The following is an 18591-nucleotide window of genomic DNA, read 5'->3' as shown; positions in this document are numbered from 1 at the left end:
GCAGATAGCTCTAGTGTCAATGGGCAAAAAACAAGCACTTAAGGTCTTCAGCTCCAATCTTTGTTCATTTCTTTCTTTCTTTTTTTTTTCTTTTTTTGGTTTATCCAGACAGGGTTTCTCTATGTAGCTTTGTGCCTCACTTGGTAGCCCAGGCTTGCCTTGAACTCACAGAGATCTGCCTGGCTCTGCCTCCTGAGTACTGGAATTAAAGGCATGTGCCACCACCACCCGGCTTTTGTTTATTTCTTATTGCTAGAATTTCATATCATTTCTTCTTGTTGCATGACCAAACCGGATGTTGGTAGAGATGGTAAGCTGCCATTTACTCATCCCCTCCCTGCTCAGCCTCAGGAGCGGAGGAATTCTCAGCTGGTAGATCAGCTGCTTTTGTCTCTTTGCCATCTTGTGGTTTAGGGTTCTCTGGGCATCTGCGGCGGTAATTGAAATTGCGGCGGTACCGATGTTGAGGTGGCTGCTGAACTTGGGTCTCATCTCCTTGATTTTCCTTGTCCTCTTCATTGCCATCCTCTCTAGGCTGTCTTTGGGGAGGAGGGCCACTCCCCTGCAGAATCGTGGTCTGTACCTCTGATACATATTCTGTCTCACTGGTCTACTTTGCACCCTGGTTGTCAGCACCCTCCATCACTTCTCTGTGGTCGAGGCCCATAGGGTCTCCTCAAGTAGTAAGGTGGGAACCTTCGCCTGCGATAGGGCCTTTTCTTTTCTTTTCTCCTTCAACAATATCAAACTCCACAGTCTCTCTGTCTTCTACATTTCAAAGGTACTTCCTGGGTTTATTCTTCTTTATGGCAGTCTGGTGTACAAATACGTCTTCCTTGATGTCATTCCTGTTGATGAAACCATATCTGTTCCTTACATTGAACCATTTTACTGTTCCTAAAACCTTCCTTCCAATGACCTTCTTGTGCCCGCTGGTGGCCTCCCTGTGCTGCTGCCCATGAAGCCGGGCTGATTGAGATGGCACGGGTGGCGGGTGGCTGCTGGGTCTCGGCCTAACTGCTCATGGTTGCAGTGGTGGTGACTGGGGCTGGTGGTGACAGCTGCGCCTCCTCCCGGGATGTGATGATGACTAGGCCAGCAGCTGAGGTGGGACTCTCAGGGCTCTCTGGGGTTCGCTCTCCACTACTGATTGAACTAGCTAGAACTGTTTTCAACGTGCTCCATAGATTTGGGATTTTTTTTTCTTTTACTACTGTCATTCAATTATAAAAGTTTGTTTTTTTTTCATTCTTAATTTATGTCCTGGTCCACTTGCATTCAGTAGTTAGTTTTCCAGTTTCCATGGGTTTCTATACTTTCTGTTGTTGATTTTCAGTTTTAATCCACAGTGGTCAGATAGGGTGCAGAGTGCAATTTCAACTTTCTTATATCTGTTGAAATTTGCTTCGTGCCCAAGTATGTAGTCAAATTTGAACAAAGATCCATGACCTTTTGTCTTTTGTGTTTAGTTAAATGTCTTCTAGGTACTTTTGATTTATTGCATTATTTATCTCCAACATTTCTGTTTGGTTTTTGTCTCTATCATTTCTCCATTGGCAAGTGTTGGGTATTAAAACCACCACTATCACTGTTTGTGTGTGTCAATATGTGACTTTAGCTATAGTAGTTTTTTTTTTCTTTTTTCTTTTTAATTAATGTGGATGCCATTGCATTTGGTGCATAAATGTTTAGAACTACAATTTCCTCCTCATGGATTTTTCCTTTGATGAGTATTAGTGGCCTTTCCTATCATAATTAGTTTTTGTTTGAAGTATATTTTGTAATATATTAAAATGTCTATATCTTGGTTCTTGGATCTATTTTCCTGGAATACATTTTTGTCCTTTTACACTGATGCGATGTCTATCGCTGATATTAAGAAATGTTTGTTTTAATGAAGCAAGGAGATGGATCTGATTTCTAATATGTTTATCTCTGTCCTTTAATTGGAGAATTGAGGGCATTGATGTGAGTTAGCAATAAACATTATATTGCTGTGGATATCACTCTATATAAATAAAACACTGATGGCCAGTGACCAGGCAGGAAGTATAGGCATAACAAAGAGAGAGGAGAATTGGGGAAACAGGAAGAAGGAGGGAGAGACACTGCAGCCACCGCCAGGACAAGCAGCATGTAAAGACGCCGGTAAGCCACCAGCCATGTGGCAAGGTATAGATTTATAGAAATGGGTTAATTTAAAAACAGTTAGCAAGAAGCCTGCCACAGCCATACAGTTTATAAATAATATAAGCGTCTGAGTGATTATTTTATATGTGGATTGTGGGACTGTGGGGCTTGGTGGAACCTGGAGAAAAGCCCTCCAGCAACAAATGGCGCCCAACGGCTCGAGTTTCCACCTTAAACCTGAGAATATTTAATAACCAATTCTAAACAGACCCAAAACCAGGTTCCTGCTTCATGTTTCATATGGGTAGCTAGACGCCGGGTTTGAACACTGGCGGGTTCCTGGCATGTGCGTTTGAACATCAGTATGGCAGGAATGAGGCGTCTGCCTGTGGCACATTATGCTGTGTGGTAGATTTAGTCTTTACTAGTATTTTAAAAAAAAAAAGAGGTTTCTGGGCTACACGCTGCTTTGATAAAAGGTTAGACCCACTATTTCTGAGAGTTGATGACTCACAGAACTGGCGGAAAATGCCATGTTGGTAAGCTGAAATGGGCGGAGCCAGCAGCCTCAGTGCCATTTCAGTCTTAGAATACTGCAGTTTAAATCAATAGATTCACAATACGTAGGCTTGAAAGAGACAAAAAAGATAAAAAAGATAAATTAATATAAAAAAGCCATGTAAAGATGAATATTACACAGACAATCTGGGTTGTGTTGTCTTTGGGATTTTTAACTGCAAAAAAACATTTGATCGAAAAAGATGTTGAATTAAACCAATATGTATATTTTAAAACTACCTTGACTTCAAAATTTGGATATAAGGATATGCTACTTTGGAAAAGAGGTTCTGCTTTTGTTTTCATAGAAAGCCAGAGACTATGAATTTGTTCCATATTAAGATACACCAGGTTTGACCAGCCAAGACCCCCTGAAAGATCTCTGATGACACCATGGCCCAGATGATCCAACATCCAGAACCCGTTTCAAGGCAACTGGCTCCCACAATACAGCCTCAAGGACTACCCCATACGCCTATAATTTTCTTTGCGTCCCCATAAGATACAGTGCCCCCCTCCAGCAGGAAGTAGTAAGAGATGCTACGCCCAAATTCCCAAATATACCAAGCTGGCTTTGGAGGTGGAATTGGCTCACTCCCCCTCTAAACCCAGACATATTGCTTTAAAAAAAATAGTTAAGAGATTATTGTGTCCCAAATCAAAAGAGCCCTCTGGTGCGGGACAAAAAAAAAAAAAAAAAAAAAAAAAAAAAAACAATATTTTTATTTAAAACAGGTTGATTATAAATGTGATCTCTTTCTAAAAAAGAAAAGGGGATATGATATAGATATATAGGAGGATATAGAGATGATAAGATAAAAGGGTAGATTAATGAACCTACTTTTAAAGAACAACTTGTTTAAAATGTTTTACATTGGTATAGATTTTAGTTTATGTTTAAAATGTTTTACATTGGTATAAATTTTAGTTTATTGATACAAACTTGAAGTTAATTTGTTATACTGTATATATATATATATATATATATACATATATATATATATATATATATATATATATATATATATATATATATTCTTGTTTGAGGTATTATGTTTATCATTTAAAATTGTAATGGATAATTAAAAATAGATTAATAATTAGTCATCTATGATAATCATATTTGTAGCCATGTTAGTTAAGTCTTCTAGGTATACATAGATATATTTCACATAGATAGGTAATCTTCAAACACTTCTTAGACCTAGAGAATATGGCATTTAAATAACTTAGAATTCTGTTGATGTGAGCCACAATTGCTCCTGGCTGCACCAATTAATACCGATAGAATGTTTGGATTCTAAGACATTTCCATTTGGAAGTTTGTCTTTTTGGCACAAAATGGCCTACTGGGCAAAGAACTGCCCTTGCCTTGATGGCTGACAGTACAAATGCAATTCTGTCCTTTCTGGACAAGTGGGAATCAAGGAAAGCGACCACTGTATTCTACCAAGACAGGGTAAGATGGTCTTTCAGAATTCCTGCTTCTGAAAATGGTCTGTCAGAATCTCTAGGCCCGTAGCCAATTTGAATAGACCAACAATGCTGAGAAACATTAGATGACTGTCCAGGCTGCCAGCTGTCTTGGTCTACTTTTGCAAGATTCCCAAAAGTTGTTTACATCCATCTACCATTTCTCAGGTCTTTGATGTGGTTAAAGACTAGATAGTTATAATTTCTTCCGTTATGATAAAAGATAAGTTAGATATAAAACCTTAAACTCACAAATATAAGATAGATAGGACATCTTCTTTAATATTGTAACTGTAATTCTTGTTCGATAATTGTTTTGTTATATGTAATTTTACCATGTTAAAGTTAAAATCTTCCTTTTTAAAAAAAGAAGAGAAGGGGAAGTGCTGTGGATATCACTTTATATAAATAAAACACTGATGGCCAGTGACCAGGCAGGAAGTATAGGCAGAACAAAGAGAGAGGAGAATTGGGGAGACAGGAAGAAGGAGGGAGAGACACTGCAGCCACCGCCAGGATAAGCAGCATGTGAAGACACCGGTAAGCCACCAGCCATGTGGCAAGGTATAGATTTATAGAAATGGGTTAATTTAAGATATAAGAACAGTTAACAAGAAGCCTGCCATGGCCATACAGTTTATAAATAATATAAGCATCTGAGTGATTATTTTATATGTGGATTGTGGGACTGTGGGGCTTGGTGGAACCTGGAGAAAGGCCCTCCAGCAACATTATATTGTTGATTCCTGTCATTTTGTTGTTAGGGTAGAGCTCCCCCTTCCTGTTTTCATTTATGTTTTAAGATTATTTTTTCCTTATGTCTCCTTGGGTGTGTTCAACTCTTTAGAGTTGAGTTTTTCTTCCAATGCCTTCTGTAGATCTAGATTGATATATAGAAATCATTTAAATTTGCTTTTATCATAGAATATTTTTCTCCCTTTTTTATTATGATTGATAATTTTGCTGGGTATTGTAGTCTCTTCCAGCATCTTTGGTCTCTTAGTGTTTGTAGAACATCTGTTCAGGCCCTTCTGGCTTTTAGAGTCTCCATTGAGATGTTATGTGTTATTCTAATTGGGCTGCCTTTATATGTTACTTTGTCTTTTTTCCCTAGCAGTCTTTAATATCCTTTCTTTGTTCTGTCCAGTTAGTACTCTCATTATAATTTGGCATGGGAATTTTCTTTTCTAGTCTTCCATATTTAGTGTTCTTTATACTTCTTATACCATCTTTCTTTAGGCTATGATAATTTTCTTCTATGATTTATAAAATATATTTTCTGTGCATTTTACCTGTGTACCTTCTTTTTCCCTCATCTTAATTATTCATAGATTTTTGTCTTTTCATAGTGTCCCAGAATTCATGGATCTTTTGTGCCTGGATATTATGGATTTAACATTTTATTTGACAATGCTAATTCCTGTTTTCTACCTTGTTTTTAACATCTGGGGTGTTCCCTTCCATTCATTGTAATCTGTTGGTGAGTCTTAACGTTGAGATTTTTTGCTTCACATACTAGATTTTTTGTTTCCATCCAGTTTTCTTTCAGTTTGAATTTTTGTTAATGATTTTATTTCTTTGTTAAATTCTATTTCCTTGTCTTGAATTGTTTTCATTATTACATTCTACTGTTTGTTTTTGTTTTCACAGACTTCATTGAGGGATTTATTCATATATTTTTACATCCCTGAACATATTCTTAATTGCCATTTTGTAGTCCTTGTCTTGTAATTCAGCCGTATTTCATTTTTCAGGACCTACAATAATAGGTTACTGCCTTCTAGTGGAAACATATTGTCTTGATTGTTTACATTTTTGTTTTTGTTCTGAGTTCTAGACATCTGGAATTATTATATTTGATGTGTACTTTGGTGTTGATACCTGATCTTATTTTTCTTAGATAGGTATTCTATTATTTGGTTTTTGTTGCTCTCTAAAGTTATTAGGCAAATATGGTGGCTATGAGATCCTTGGTGGAGGATATTCCTACAGATAGAATTAACTTTCATTGCAGCAACAGTTAGCCACTGGACAACAAATTATCCTTGAATCAACTACTGACAAACAGGAAAAAATGGACAGACAGGACCCGAAACAAAGGACTACTGATTCTTGCCAAAATAAGTGTGGTTGTGGCTTTAACATAAAGCATCTTCTGAGGCCAAGACAGTATGGCACCCAACAGGTTGGCAAGAGTATCCACCTAAAACCTGAGAAAAAGATTCTAAAACGAAGCTAAAAACAGCTTGTTAGTTGTCTTTCTCAAGTTAGCTGCAGCCTGCGGATTTGAGCTACTATGGCAGGTTCCTGGCATGCACATTTGACAAGCTGTATGGTGGGAATGAGGCATCTGCAAGCAGCACTTTATGCTGCAGGGTGGATTTAGTCTTTGCTAGTACAAAAAAAAGAGGTTTCTGGGCTACATACTGCTTTGATAAAAGCATAGAACCACTGTTTCTGAGAGTTGATGGTTCCCAGAGCTGTTGGTAAACAAACCACCACCATGTTGGGAAGCTGAGGTGGGTAGAGCCACCAGCCAAAGCTGCTATTTTATCCCTAGTAATGCTGCAGTTTAAAGCAATAGGTTCACAATAAGGCAGATTCAGATGGAACAAGACTTTAAATGCTTTACAATGTGTGTAAAAATGTACAAAGGCTTCAAAGAGAGAGAAAAAGGAATATATGCAGTTATATAAAGAAATAGATAGTTTTTAAAAATAAAGTCGTTAAAGAGACAGTAAAGGTAGTATGAAATAAGACACATAAAGATGGATATCACACATAGAATCTGCATTGTGTTAACTGCAGAAAACATTTGATTATAAAAGCATTTGAGTTAAACCAATATGTATATTTTAAAGGTACCTTGACTTAAAAATTTGGATGTAAGGATATGTTGCTTTGGAAAGGAGGCTCTACTTTTGTTTCCACAGAAAGCCAGAGACTATGGATTTGTTCCAGTTTAAGATACATCAGGTTTGACCAGCCAAGACCCCCTGAAAGGTCTCTGATGACACCATGGCCCAGATGATCCAACATCCAGAATGGTTTCAAGGCAACTGGCTCAGACAATATACCCTCACGGACTACTCCATATTCCTAAAATTTTCATTGTGTCCCCATAAGATACAACAACCCCCTCCAGCAGGAAGTACTAAGAGAAGCTATGCCCAATTCCCAAATATACCAAGCTGGCTGTCTTTGGAGATGGAATTAGCTGACTCCTTCTCTAAACCCAAACATATTGCTAAAAAAAAGGTTGAGAGATTCTTTTGTCCCATATCAGAAGAGCCCTCTGGTGAGAGACAGAGAAAAAACAATATTTGTATTTAAATCGGGTTGATTATAAATGCAATCTCTATCTAAAGAAGAAAAAGGGATATGATATAGATATGTTAGGATGAAAGTGCCAATTAATGAACCTACTTTTAAAGTGCAACTACTTGTTTGAAATGTTTTATATTGGTAGACATTTTAGTTTATTGATGTAGCACAAATCTTAAAGAGTCTCATCAATAAAAACAAACCCGGAGCCGAGTATTGGAGTGAACACTGGAAGATCAGAGAGACAGAACAAGCCACAGCTACCTCACCTCGCCATTTCCTCAGCTGATTCTGTTTCCTCAGACTGGAAGCTTCTCAGTCCTCATCCAAAATGAATCTCAGCTGAAATGTGCTGCTCAAAGCTTAAGAGTTTAACCAGGCAAATGCTTCTAGTTTCTGGTCCTCATGCCTTATATACCTTTCTGCTTTCTACCACTGCCTTCTGGGATTAAAGGCTCACTTTCTGGGATTAAAGGCATCAGTCACCATGCTTGGCTGTATACTTGAACACATGGATTTCTGCCTCTGGAATGCTAGGATTAAAGGTGTGAGTGCCACCATTTTTTTGCCTTTGTATCTAGTGGCTGTTCTGTCTCTGACCCCAGATAAGTTTATTAGTGTGCACAATATTTTGGACAACATAATACCACTACATTATTGATATAAATTTAAAGTTAATTTTGTTATACTGTGTGTATGTTTCTACTCTTGTTTAAGATATTATGTTTGTACAGCTCATTTAAAATGGTAATGGATAATTAGGAAATAGATTAATAATTAGTTATCTATCATAATCATACTCATAGCCACATTAGTAAAGTCTTCTAGATATACATAGATAAATTTCAGATAGATAGGTAATCTTCAAATACTTCGAAGACCTACAGCATATGGCATTTAAAATGTCTTAAAATTTTAAACTTTCTGGACAGTGAGACTTGTCTGCTCCTGGCAGCACTGGATTTATTTCAGAGAGAAAGATGGGCACTGAAGACACTCTATATGCAGTTTATCTTCTTCTTGGCAAAAATAGCCATTTGGGCAAGAAACTGTTCTTTCCTGGACTGCCTGATCAACTGGACATGCAGGACCCATAGGAAGGTGACCACTGAACTTTGTTTGGCAAAATGGTCCTTCAGGTTTCTGTTTCACAGAAGAAACTGCCAGACATTCTACAGGACACAGAGAAAAGTGACTGAGAGACTCTAGGCCTGTGGTCTGAAGACAGATGCCCCAAGTTTACAAAGGAACATTAGGTGACTGTCCAGGCTACCAACTGTCTCTGTGTACTTTTGCAAGACTCCCAAAAGTTGCTTGCATCCTTCTCCAATATCTCAGGTAATATTATATCCTTCTGAGGTCTTTGATGTAGTTGAAGACTAGATAGTTATCATTTTCCTTAGTTATGATAAAAGATAAGTTAAATATGAAACCTTAGACTCACAAATATAGGATAGATAGTATACCTTTTTTAATTCTGCCAAATAGGATGTAGAAATAATAAATAGACTAGATATTGTAACTATAATTCTTGCTTGATAATTGTTTTGTTATTTGCAATTTTACTATGTGAAAGTTAAAACCTTCCTTTTTGAAAAAGAAAAGGGGAAGTGCTGTGGATATTGCTCTGTGTAAATAAAATGCTGATTGGCCAATAGCTAGGCAGGAAGTATAGGTAGGAAAAGCAGAGAGGAGAATTCTGGGAAGTGGAAGGCTGAGGCAGAGAGATGCTGCCAGCCTCCATCATGACAAGTGAGATGTAAGGTACAGGTAATCCATGAGCCACATGGTAACTTATAGACTAATAGAAATGGGTTAATTTAAGATATAAGAACAGCTATGAAAAAGCCTGAATCATTAGGCCAAACTGTTTAAATAATGTAAGTGTCTGTGTGTTTATTTTATAAGTGGGCTGTCAGACTGCCAGGGCTTGGCGGAACCCAGAGAGAAAACTCCAGCTACAGATAGGTGTTCTATTATTTGGTTTTTGTTGCTCTTTGAAGATATTAGGCAAATGTGGTGGCTATGAGATCCTTGGTAGAGGATATTCCTGCAGATGAGTGGCAAAAATGACAGGAGATGGGTTAAGAACCAAGGCTGAAAAGGGACTATGGGAATGAGTTAAGGTGATTCTGCACCAAGAGTAGGAGTCTACAGGGAATATAATCGTCTATATTTCTACATAGCCATAAACTTCTAGAAAATTTGGAGTTTTAAGTGAAAGTTTCTGAAGGCAATGACTCTGGTTTGAATGATCTGTATTTTTAAATATCTTTTAAAGTAATCTCTCTATCTCCTATCATACTGATCTGGAGTTTGACACCACAAGCACTTTAGAACAAGTACCTAAAGCTGAATGATTAGAATTAAAATCAAGTTTCTCTATTTCAAGTTTTCTTCTAGTATATTGTAGTTCCTCATATGAAAACAGAAAAGCTTATCTGAAAAAAAAATTACTTGAAATTCACTACTACTTAGAGATTAAAGAAATGACAAAATATTTGTTGAATGACTAAAGTAGCACATAATATTTAACATGAGCATAAGAACAAAGGATAAATATCTTTTATTTAAAAATTCCCTCTCAGGAAAAAAATCCAATCCTATCTATTGAAGAATCATTTTTCCACTTCTGAGTACATTTTTTGTTTGTTTGATATTTTGAGACAGGGTTTCTCTGTGTAACTTTGGAGCCTTTCCTGAAATTCACTCTGTATCCCAGGCTGGCCCCGAACTCACAGAGATCTGCCTGCCTCTGCCTCCCTAGAGCTGGGATTAAAAGTATATACCAACACCACCAGGCCACTTCTGAGTACTTTTTTGGGTTTAGATGTGCAGACTTGAGAATCAAGGCTCAAGGCAGAGAAATCTTTTTAGCATAAGTTAAAAAAATTTGGGTTCTTCATGATACTCAACATAGAAAGAGAAAAATAAAAGAGAAATAAGTCAAGATGACATGATGTTGTAAGATTAGAAACTGCATAGCATGGTAGTGTCCATGAGAATACCTCATAGATAATTTGCTGTTGGGAATTTTTATATTAAAATTGAAATTGTATAAAATTTGAGAAATAAAATTCTTTCTCTGTACATTGTGATTCCTTAACATGAAGTAAAGATTTCTAAGATTGAGAAGAGTCTGTCTGAGGAGGAACCAGAACCAGAAGATATCCCAGTTTCCCCATTTGATTTAATGTTGGGAAGAGACAGAGGATGTATTTTCAGAAAGGAGCAAGATTCAGATGTCTAGGGGAATCATAATACGTGATCTCTCCATGAACTGATAAAGTCCATGTAGAAAACATTAGAACTCCACAGTGTATGAGAAAAACATTTCACTTTCCAATATTATACAAATCATTGAAGAATCTTAATTAATATGGTAATGAACAAGTTCATTTCAAGAATATAAATTACAGATTACATGGGCAATGCATTGCACAGAGGGAAATATACTTTTCTGTGTGGATAGCAAGGGGAAAAAGTTAGCTATGAGACAAATGCCTTGTGAGAGATTTGAAGAAGAAAGATTATATAAATTACATTTAAATGAACAAAGAACAACAGAGTTCATATTTTCCCCTTTCATTGGGATAAGAAGACATGCTACATGGGAATCAAACACCCAGAAAGCAACAGACTTCCACACAGTTCAGGGAGAAAGTTTCAGGCAGTATTCAAAAAGAAAGTTGTCTTTCCAGGGAATAACATAAAACTGCCTCTGGGAACAATGCTTTTGGCTTTATGTTGAATATAAAAGCAGCTGCAAAAACATTTGTAGAACTGGAAGAGACTCATCTCCAGCATCTGCACAGATTGTATAATTAGCAATTAAGAACTGAAACAGTTAAGGTACTAGTAGTATCTACACTTTAAATGGTGAGTTTTCTACAGTTTCTGACACAGAAACTGAAAACTCTTTGAAATGCTAGTATTGCCTTAGTTTAAGACAGCCCAAACTATGATGTGGACAGTACCCTACATATACAAGAAGGGTCTTGAGATGTGGGACAGCAGTACTCCTCATTGTACAAGGCCTAAACAGAGCCAATCTGGATTAGTAATCTGTGTATTTTATGGCAGTTTTGGATTCTGCTGTTTAACTTCCACACTTTAGCTTAAAAAAATCAAACCTGAGATTGGATTCCCACATCCATACAGTAGCTAGGTGAAGTGCTAGTCTATACCTCTAACAAGGATGGGGACAAGTAGTTTGTAGCAGGAATCTTAACAGGTCTTAATAAAAACTAACCTGACTCCAGGTATTGGGGCGAATGCTAGAAGATCCGAGAAGAAGAACAAGCCACAGCTTCCTCACCTCACCAGTTCCTCAGCTGATTCTGTTTCCTCAGACTGGAAGCCTCTGAGTCCTCATCCGAATGGGTCTCAGCTGAACTGCTGCTCAAAAGCCTAAAAGCTTAACTAGCTCTAGTTCCTGGTCCTCATGCCTTATATACCTTTCTGCTTTCTGCCATCACTTCCTGGGATTAAAGGCTCTTGTTACCATGTCTGGCTGTTTCCAGTGTGGCCTTGAACTCACAGAGATACAGGTTGATCTCTGCCTCTGGAATGCTAGGATTAAAGGCGTGTGCCAGCATTTTTTTTGCCTTTGTATCTAGTGGCTGTTATGTTCTCTGACCCCAGATAAGTTTATTAGGGTGCACAATATTTTTGGGAACATAATATCACCACATTTCCCCTTTTTTTGCCTAAAATTTAAAAAGCTTATAACTAATAAGAGAAAAACTATATCCAATAAGTACAATAACTATATACAATATACATAAGCAATACATACTTAAACAATGTCTAGTTCATTTGCATTTGACACTTTCAGACAAAAACTCCACTATATACAAGTCTGCATTTTGATTATTTTTCTGTAATGATATTATCCATTTGTTGCAAAGAAGAGTACATTTGATGAGGGATAAGAATTACACTTATCTGTGCAGATAAAAACAAATATTTAGATCATAGTCAGGGGTTATGCTACTTTAGTAAAGCAGTGGTTGTAGGTTCTCCTCCAAGATACATGACTTCACTAGCTGTGGGTAGGAAGCTAGGTTTCTAGTACCACACATGATTTCCCTCTCATTGAGTAGATATTAAGTCCAATTAGAGGACTGTTTACTACCACCAAGGCATGTTTGTTGCTGCTGCACACTGAAGGTTATCATGCCATGCTGATCATTTTTGTAGTTCATAGCCATAATAGCTGGGCAAGACTGTTGCTTAATTTCCTCCTTTGTTACCATGAAACCTAGTCCTTAGGGAGGAAGTATTCATGTCAGTTCTAGGGGAGGGAGGGACTTTGGGGCCTATGTCCAAAATATATGGTACTTTCAGCAATAGAGATTTACCTTCCACCTCTGATGGGCAACAAAAAGCAATAGCAGTGTGTTGTAGGTTTTGTAGAGTCTCTTGGACAATCCTAGTTAGCAAATCAAGAGAGGACTTCTCAGGTTTGTTGTTGAGGTTTTGGATTGTGGAAGGAGCATTATCAGTGCAGATGGAAAAACTTAAACTTTATATATTTATACACAGACTCATGTGTATTAAAGGGATTTTTAGGTAGAGAGTAAGTAGTATGATTCCCTCTGACTTTTGCAGATGTCCATACTGGCATTTTACCCCCTTCTTTCTTCTTTTATATTTCTCTCACTCTGCTTCAAAATCAAAGCCCATCATTGTTTTCCCATTTACCCCATCAGATCAGTTACTTCCTGCTCTTCCCTTCTCTATTGCTTTCTTACTCCAACAATGGTCCCTTTTTATTTTCCTGGTTAATGCAGTTACTCCAAGACAAAAAGTCATATCTGATGATTTGGAGCTAGGAGCCTCAGATGAGAGAGAACATGCAACGTTTGTATTTCTGAGTCTGGGTTACCTCAGTAAATATGGTCTTGAATAGTTTCATCCATTTACCTTTACAGTTCATGATTTCATTTTTCTTTAAAGATGAATAGTACTACATAGTATATTTGCTCCACATTTTCATTATCCATTTTTCTTTTTTCTGTTTGCAACCATAAAGTTTTCCTTATTATTATCATTATTAAGAGATTTTCTATTCATTTTACATACCAACCGCAGATTCACCTGTCCTCCCTCCTCCCGCCCCCCCCAGCATTCACCTCCCAACCCACCCACCTTTCCCACCTCCTCCAAGGCAATGTCTCCTATGGGGAGTCAGAAAAGCCTGGTACATTCAGTTAAGGCACGTCCAAACCCCACCTCCCTGCATCAAGGTAGCGCAAAAGTGTCAAAACATAGGTACTAGTCTCCAAAAAGCCAACTCATGCACTAGAGATGGGTCCTGATCCCACTGCCTGGGAGCCCACTAAACAGTTTAAGCTAAACAACTGTCTTGGCTATCCAGAGGCTCTAGTCCAGAACCATGAAGTTTCTTCAGCTATTGGTCCACAGTTCATGTGTTTCTACTAGTTTGGCTAGTTGTACTTTTTCCCATCATGGTCTTAATGCCCCTTGCTCATACAATCCCTTCTCTCTCTCATTGATTAGACTTCTGGAACTCAGCCTGGCTCTTAGCCATGAATCTCTGCATCTGCTTCCATCAGTCACTGTATTGTGGCAAGCTACAGAAATATGAAATAGAAGTCCAGGTGTATATTATAAGCAATACCTTAACAAGACCAAGGGTTAGTTGAGTGGAAAGCCAGTCAGCAATGACTATTGGTGTTATGCAGCTTAATATTCAGTTGTCCCTTGCTATGAATTCCTTGTCCTCATAATTCTCCTAAAATGTGTATGTGTGTATGAATCTCCATTTCAAAGCATCTGAATAGTCACATAGACAGAGCCTTCTGTCTCTGAGCTCCAGGCTCCCTCTTTAGCATTTGTTTTGGGTGTCTGTCTTTTGTAAATACCCTCCTTGAGCTACTTCCTAAAATAGAGTCACCCCTAAACCAAGCCTTGAAAGACCAGCAAGGAATAGATAGCTATGAGGCCATCTGTTAGACACCTAACCCTCCACCCCCAACTAAGATATGTCCTTTCTGAGACTACATGTCTCACAGGCCAAATGCCTACCAACTAGATGAACAAGGTTTGGTTCTTGTGCAAATAAAGGCCTCCACTATCTCTCTCTCACTGCCCCCAGATAACCTCTTAGATCAAAAAGGACTTTCCTCTTACCAGGTGTTTCAAGCTCTGATGCATATTGACTAGCTATCAGGACTCTTCTATCACCCTGTCAAGAAACTGGCAACAGAGGAAAAAAGTGACAGATTTAACTTTCAGTGACCTACAGTCTTCCCCTACCCTATCACCTATAACTTTACAGTGGAACATATTTATGATAGACTCAATATGCCTTCACCTAATCATTGTAAGGGTATATTTCTAGCACACAAACTCCTTTTCTGATTTATCCCAACTTCTAACCAACTCCACTCTTATCGCTCCCCTTTTGGATTGCAAATAAAATTTCCAGGAAGCCTCTAGTAGGGACCCCTACAATCTTGTGCTGTATACAAAACATGAGGTGTTGCTGCTTGAGATAAGATATGGACAAGTCCCAGAGAAGGGGGAACAATTGAGGGAACTAAAGACTGAGGGAACTAAGGATTGAGGGAACTGAAAATTGAGGGAAATAGGAATGGAGGGAACTAAGAATTGAAGGAAATTAAAAGAATTGGAAATAGAAAAATTAAGAGAATAGGTACTAGGGAAACTAAGAAAATTGTAACTAAGGGAATTTAGAGAAATCAGGAATAAAGGAAAAAAGGAACCAAGAAAAGGAGAGATTGGAGAATTGAACTGGTGACTGAAGGATGATGAGTAAGGAATAAACGAATTGAACTAAAGAGCTCTGAGCAACTGGATTCATTCCTGCGCCAATGGTAGTGTCTCTCCTGTGCCCCTAGAATTGTATAAATTTAAGGCTGGACCCTTAAATATTATACAAAACTGGATGAGGGCTCTAAAACGACAGCGTTTTCAGCCCCCTGATCACCAGAATAGGCCAGTTCAGGCTCCCTCTGGCCTATTGCCAGTATTTTACAGTGGGGTCATCCTTGTGGATTCCCAGGAACTTCCCTAGCACTCTGTTTCTCCCTATTGACATGATGTCTTCATTTATCATGGTATCTCTTTCCTTGCTCTCCCACTCCGTACCTGTTCCAGCTTGAACATCCCACTCCCCTATTTTCTCATTCCCCATTGTTGTTTAAGCAGTGGCGCTTGTGGCTGGCCACTTCGCAAGCTGGTGACATAATAACAACATAATCCTTATATCCCAGACGTTTGCTTATTATAAAAAAGCAGATAGATGGGAATAAAGGTGTCATTTCTCTCAAAGGCTGCTTCCAGCTGACTATTGGATGTCTGTTGGCTCTTGGGGGAATGGGGAAGGGGAGTCTTTCCAGGTAGACAGGCGTTGTGGGATACTTTCTGTCATCTGTTTGCTCTGGAGACAAGTATCCCTCTTGGCTGTGGCTAGGAACCTTCTGTCTGACAAGATGTTGGTGACATAGAAAAAAGCTTAGAGAGAAAAGAATCATTATTATTTTATGTTGGCATTTATCTGAGGTAGATCTAGCCTGTCCAGATGGATTTTGAATCATGTTAAACTTTATCAGAGACAGATTATTTTAAAGCACCTGTTTCCTTTGCTAGTTTGGCATCCACAAGATAGGTGATCAATTGTTAAAAGCATCTCACAGTAATAGATGTTTACATTAAAGTCTTTTTTGTAGTGCCCAGACACTTTTGAGTCTGGGGGTGTAAATATCTTTTAGCTGTTACAGTTTCTTACTTGATGATTGCTGGACTCCAGTTCTGTGGTGGTCCTATATCATTAGCTGAACAGTGAGTTAGAACAGGGAACTGGGAAGAGAAAGCTTGCAGTGCATGAGAACTTACATTTTTTGAATTAGAGACAAGGTAAAGATCAGGGCCCTGTCTGTGTGCATATGAGAAACACAGGCAGTAGACCTGGAGTATGGCAATGAGCTCTTCTTATCTTAGCTGGAAATCTTTTTTCATTAAGTAACTCTGAAAGTGCAATTAAATCTGGTGAGGTAGATAAGGCTGTCCTCTATACCCAATGATAGAAAAAGGAGATGTGACATCCCAAAACACCCAGGACTGAGTCAGTGGTTTTGGTGTTCAGAAGGAAAGAAATGGATCACTTCCCTGCTGTGTTCTGGGTTCCCTTTCGTGTCTGTAGCCAAGTCTAGGTCTGCTGGAGGTCTTAGCTTGATGTACCAATGTGTCTTGGTGCCTGGGGGCAGTCAGCTGACTGGTTGTCTTTATAGGCAGAACTTTTAACAAGACTGCTGATGGCCTGGCAGGGCATTCACTAGCCTGTGGACTTTTTCCTCACTTAAAACAGGGACCCAACAGCTTTCAGGAGTCAGCAAGTGCCAGCACTTGGCAATTTTGTTTTCAGGCTTTTATCTCTTCCCTGGCACACCTTAAATGCCACAGATGACTCTTTTGCTTGTGGGGTTAGGAGACTTGCTATCCAGATGCTTAAGTTTTATTCGGGGTGGTCTGGAGAACAAGAGATGGATTTTACTCCATTCCTGATTTTTTTTATGAATGTTGGCTTAAGGACAGCTTTTGAAAGATCTGCCAGGAGGCAGACTATAAACTGATCCTTTTGGAAGACTAGCCTGAGATTAAAAGCTGATTTTGGGCTTAAGAGCCATCCTTCCTACTGTAAACTTATTTGTATGGATCTTAGCCTCTACCAGACCTGTCTGTGCCTCTCAAGGCAGTTTGAGAATGAGTGGGTGGAGTTAAAGTGACTTAGGGTGAGAGTCATAGAAGCCACCCAAGCCTGCCCATTTGAGCTCGCCCACTGACAGCAGAAGTCAAACAGAAAAGATTGCACGTGGCAGAGGCACAAATGGGGAGGGAGAAGGGTTTAGAGCTTTAGCAGAAAGCTTGGAGATAAAGTAACTCTTTTATTTTCCCGTTTGCTGGCAGAAGTTTCCGTGAAGCTGTTATGAGGCTGGATTTACCAGTATCCACCAATGTAAGTGGTAAATGTATCTACTCCTTTGTCCCATAGCTGTAGCAGAGAGAAAAATAAAAAAAATTAAAGTAACAAACCAGGATCAGACTCCAATCTCGGGTGTCCCCAAGGAGAGAAGCAAGATCTATGAATCAGCTCAGGTTAGCCATCTTCTTCATGAAGGGATGCTAAGGGCTGCTGCTGTGTAGCAGTTGGTCCACCTGGTAGACCTGGGACAGCATTAACCCCTTGTCAGGAGCAAAAATGGGCCTGCCCTTGCCAGCACAGCCTGAGGACAACCCCTGGGGTGTCCATTGCAAAGAATATAGCTCAGACTACAGCTATGAGAATGGCAGACTCACTCACTGTGGTGAAGAATCATGGTGGTAGCAGTAGTGGTAGCTGTGTGTGGGTCCAACGGAGGCAAGGGATGCATTTGTGCTGGATGAGGGAGGAGGAAACAAGCAGCAGCAGGTTCTCAATGATCTATCTGAGTCTGAATGACACTAGATGTTGTTTAAGCGGTAGTGCTGGATGTTGCGGTGGTGGAAGAATCATGAGCCATGGTTACCTTTCTAGAGGTTTATTGGGGGAGAGAGAGAGAGGAGGGAGGGAGAGAAAAGACCACACAGAGGGGAGAGAATATGGAAAGAGAGAGTGCTGAAAGAGAGAAAGAGAGACCCACTGAAGGGCACACCTGCTTTTTAGGTTGGGACACTGCTGCAGGCTGGTGACATAATAACAACATAATCCTTACACCCATCCCTTGACCTCCAATACACCCTTCACTCCCAGTTTGCTCATTTAGATCTCATCTGTTTCTTCTTCCCTGGGTGATCCATGCATCCTTCCTAGGGTCCTCCCTGATAACTAGCTTCCCTGGAGCTGTGGGTTGCAGTCTGGTTATTCTTTGCTTTGCATCTAGTATCCTCTTATGAGTGAGTATGTGGTGATATTTTATTTGTACTGAAATGTGGTGAGATTTTATTTGTGTGTTAATAAATAAAGTTTGCCTGGGGATCAAAGGATATAGTCAACCATAAACAAAAGTTACACAGTGGTAGCACATGTCCTTAATACCATCACATGGCAAGCAGAGTCTCTGGGTTTTCAAAGACACA

At 39.0% G+C, this 18591-nt stretch overlaps 1 pseudogene; it reads right to left on the bottom strand.

Moving 5' to 3' along the window:
* Window positions 1-322: 322 nt before the first annotated feature.
* Window positions 323-1025, bottom strand: LOC121825759 (Y-box-binding protein 1 pseudogene; annotated as a pseudogene).
* Window positions 1026-18591: the final 17566 nt, after the last annotated feature.

This window comes from Peromyscus maniculatus, chromosome X, assembly GCF_049852395.1.
Source record: "Peromyscus maniculatus bairdii isolate BWxNUB_F1_BW_parent chromosome X, HU_Pman_BW_mat_3.1, whole genome shotgun sequence".
NCBI classification, from domain to species: Eukaryota; Metazoa; Chordata; class Mammalia; order Rodentia; family Cricetidae; genus Peromyscus; species Peromyscus maniculatus.
The sequence above is the reverse complement of the archived record's forward strand: the minus strand, read 5'-3'. Positions and strand labels throughout refer to the sequence as shown.